This window comes from Myotis davidii, unplaced genomic scaffold (assembly GCF_000327345.1).
Source record: "Myotis davidii unplaced genomic scaffold, ASM32734v1 scaffold217, whole genome shotgun sequence".
In the NCBI taxonomy this organism is placed as follows: domain Eukaryota; kingdom Metazoa; phylum Chordata; class Mammalia; order Chiroptera; family Vespertilionidae; genus Myotis; species Myotis davidii.
Window position 1 is genome coordinate 3,060,003 of NW_006290034.1, and position 4,329 is coordinate 3,064,331.

Here is a 4,329-nt window from a genome sequence, read left to right on the forward strand (position 1 = left end):
CAAGAAACAATGATATTTTCATGATCAATTCAATCCATGGCCTTTTTTGGAGCACCTCTCCACACCTCAGTTTCCTCAGGTGTAAAATGAAAACGACAATTCCTTTTTCAGTTTGGTGTATTCAGTGAGAAACTGTGTATATCACATACTAACTGCTGTTGCTGGACACATGCATACTCATTTCCTCAGTCAAGATGTCTCTCTTACCCTAATGCTGAGGGCTAGCAATTCGGTATTTCTCCCAAGAACCACAAAGTCTTAGGCCTGGAGCAGAAGGCAACAGTCTACTGTAATTTGAAATCTTGCCAGGTTCAACCTGTGTGTCATTAGCTGAAAGTTAAGAGAAAACCCCACTTGGCCATGGCCAGTGTGTTCAGTGGTTAGAGCATCTGCCTGTGCAAAGAAGGGTCACAGGTTCAATTCCTGGTCAAGGGCACGTACCTGGTTGCAGGTTTGATCCCCACCCCAAGTCTGGGCAGTTCCTTGAGTCTCTCTCACATTGATGTTTCTCTGTTTCTCTCTCTCTGTCTTCCTCAAATCAACAAAAACATATCCTTGGCTCAGGATTAAAAAAAGGATAAAGAAAACTCCTCTTGGCTTCAGTGTTTCCAATTCAGTTCTAGCTCATAGGACCAAGTTCAGTTCTGGGTCTAGGGCTGCCACAATCAGAAATTTCAGTCTCAGCTTTGTCTGTTTTGATCTTCTCCGTGTTCTGTGGCCACAAGTAAAAAGATTAGGTGTGTTCCAATAAAAATGAGCATTGATCAAGCCAACGTGTACTTATTATGTGTCCAAGCACTCTCTGAGGTCCTTCGGAACATGTTACCCATGCTTAAGTACCAGGTAGAGTGGGGAAAACAAGACAGAGCTGTAGTCACATTAACTAGAACACAGAGGGAAGTAACATGATGCCAAGTAGGATGGATAGTAAGTGGTTTGATTTCAAAGGAGGCAGGTCTGAGAGGCTCTGAGAAAGATTTGTGGGGAAGGAAGGCCTCGATGGGGATGAGGAGGATCTGTGAGGAAGGGGAGGAGGGAGGAGTAGCCCAGAAGAAGAAACGTGATGATGACAAGGCACCGAGGAACAAAGGAGGCTGTGGAGTGGAGCACCGATGGCTGGATCGGTGAGGCTGCAGAGGTAGAATGAAACTCACCAGTGAGGTTGGATGGATGGACTCCAGCGAGGGCACTCCTGAAGAGAAAGGATGTCACTATCTATGCAAGATAAGCATGTGTGACCTCGGGGAGAAGCCAGCGACTATGGTTCCTGGTGCTGCTATTAAGACAGAGTTAGTTAATGACGCTTCAGTGCAATTACCTTCATGGTTTTCTCTCTTCCGCTCCCCGCCCCCCGCTGTGTAGCTGCAATGGCCCTGGTTCTACTGGGGTCCGCTCAGCACACAGGTCTGCCAATCATCCCGCCAGCTCCGAGGGCGGGCCTGTCCTGCCAGTCCCTGGGCCAGGCTCCTATTGTCATGTTGAAATAACTGACTGGGAATGACAACTTGCTTCCCGCTCACTATTTTTATATAATTGGGGATGGAAATAATGGAACTACCCCCTGATTTAACTGTCAGTCAAGTGACAACACAAGCACAGGATGAGATTAAACCAAGTGCCTCAATCTGCCAGGTGCTGATGGTTTCAGTAGGAGGAAGTTCCGATATAAAATGTTTTTCTATATCACAATGAGTATTCATGCATTTCAAAATTAAACTATCGAATTATGTCCTGCAAAATTCTCTTTCAATGAAGATAGACTTTTAACATTTTCATGGAGAGAAAAAAGCATCATTTGGTACAAAGTATTTTGTGCCTTTTTTTCCAAATGGTACCAAACCAATGAAGAAATGTGTATCCATGCCACAAAACAACTAAAAGAAAGAAAGAAAGGAAGGAAATTATATCTCAGTAATAACGTTTTCTGAGAAAGGAAGTGTTTTTGGAAAAACATAGTTTTAGAGAGATTTCATTTTAGAGGTACTACATGAAAACATTTTTAGCGTGCAGGCTAGACATCTCCCAATATACATAAGACATTTTTTTCTGGGTCCTGGGGTTAAACTAATTGAAAAAGCAAACAAAAGAATAATGAAGATAGAAACCAAAATATCGCCTTTACTAAAAAGCCTATCTAGGAAAATACAGTTTGTAACAATGGGCAGGTGGCATTCCTAATGGTGAAGCTAAGAATTCCACATTCCCACTCAGCGGCCTAAACTGGGACAGGGCTCCCTGAACAGGGGCAGAAACTCTGTAGAAAAAAAAGAAAAAGCTGGATATCGTTCTCAACAAGAAGCCAGGGCCAGCAGGAAGAGGAGGAGCTGGGCTGCATGTCTCCAATCTTTCCTTCCAAACTCATCACAAAGAGCGTTCCCCCGTCAAGGGACCCACGCTCCCATCAGAAGTGAGAGCTGTCAGAAGCATTTCAGCCAGCAGACCGAGTCTTGGCTTCCTTGGTGGCTTCGTGGGATTGTGGACATTGGCCTCACTTTAGCACCTCGCCCTGCTCTGAGACCCCTCCTCTACCTGCGTATCAATAATTCTACCGGGAACTGACTTACCTTAGTCAGCTCAAGGTACTTGGTAGGTTAGCAATACAATTATGAGAGCATTTAAATGCATGGATGCGTATATTTTGGAATATACTTTATTCAATGCTGTGTTCATTACCGGCACTGGGAAACTCTCTGAACCCGAAGCCTTCCACAGTGACGCTGCTTTCTAAGGTAGAATCTTTCATTTCTGAAATCTGTTCTTATGCGATCCCATGGGAAAGGAAGCCACGTCAGGAAAGATGTTACTGGGAAACTGTCACTCAGGGTCCCCTCAGATGCCCGATGGCACAGCAGTGCCCTGAATGAGGTAAAGGGTACAAGTCTCACACCTGCTCAGATCTGGGCCCTTGTCAGATCTGGGTCCTAATGGAGTAGAGGCCATGGAATTGCCTTCTTTCTGTTCAGTGTCTTATTGTAGCTGATACCCTTTGGCTGTCTGTATGAATATCTGTTGACCTCGAAATAAATGTCAGATTGAAACTGAAGAGGGATGTGGGGACTTCGCTAGAGAAGAATCCTTTTCGAGATACAAAGAGAGGTGATATGGAACCTGTTTCCTAGCGGTGCATCGCTAAGCACTGGTGTTACTGCAGGAATCCTAGGCAAGTTCCATCTTGGGCTCCTGCCTTCTTTCAGGGCCAATTCCCTCTGTAATTTAATTTGCCTGAGATGTTTCTTTTTCTCTCTTCTCTTTTCTGACAAATGTTACACTGCTCGAGATTTGCTCTGCCCATCCAAAGGAGAACAGTCATATCTTATTTCACTGCACTTCGTTTCATTGCGCTGCACAGGCCAAGGTAGGGGACTTGGTCTAGTCTCCCTGATGGCTGGACTCCTGGGGCAAGGGAATCCTGGTGTGTGGGAGGAGGAGACAACCTTATGTCTGAAATGCCCTTTTATAATTCCATAGCCTCTATTCCATTAGGACCCGTGTGTGTGTGTGTGTGTGTGTGTGTGTATAGTTGACTTCAGAGAGGAAGGAGAGGGAGAGAGAGATAGAAACATCAATGATGAGAGAATCACTGATCAGCTGCCTCCTGCACACCCCCCACTGGGGATTGAGCCTACAACCTGGGCATGAGCCCTGACATGGGAATTGAAGGGTGACCTCTAGGTGTTCACAGGTTAACGCCCAATCACTGAGCCACACCGGCTGGGCTGAAATGCCTTTTGTAGTGTGTCCCTGGCTAAGGGTTACCTATAACAAATAGACCCTAGACTCTATGAGGCATGGCAGCCATCTTCTAAGTTTTTCAGCTCTCTGATTTTTGAAATGGATACGTTTTATATCTTGTGTTCCTATTGTGTGAGGCAACCCACAGACCTTATTTAGAGACCCCAGCCATTGTTGGGAGGCAGAAACTCCTGCTCATACAGGAACGTGGGCCCTCTGGGGCTGTTGTTGACCTCACAGGCCTTTTCCTACTTTCTCTGAAACTCTTGATTGACAGTATCCTTCAAATCGTGAGCGAAAGGTTGATGCGGGGATGAGTCTCTGCTTCACTGTGTCTGAGCTGATAGTCTCATGCTGTGTGTTCCCAGGAGGGAATAAAATGTACCCTCTGACACCATGGAGGGAACTTATAACCCCAAAAGCTTCATTAATGAGTCATCTGATTTTCAGCTCATTCTGAAAAGATGTGAGACATAGGCAAAGGTACTAAGACGAAAATAAATGATCTGAGAGCAGACACGCAAGTTTAGAAGGAAAAAGTCTACTGAGGCAATATACACCAAACGCAGCCGTCCCAGCTCACAGGCCTCCTCGCAC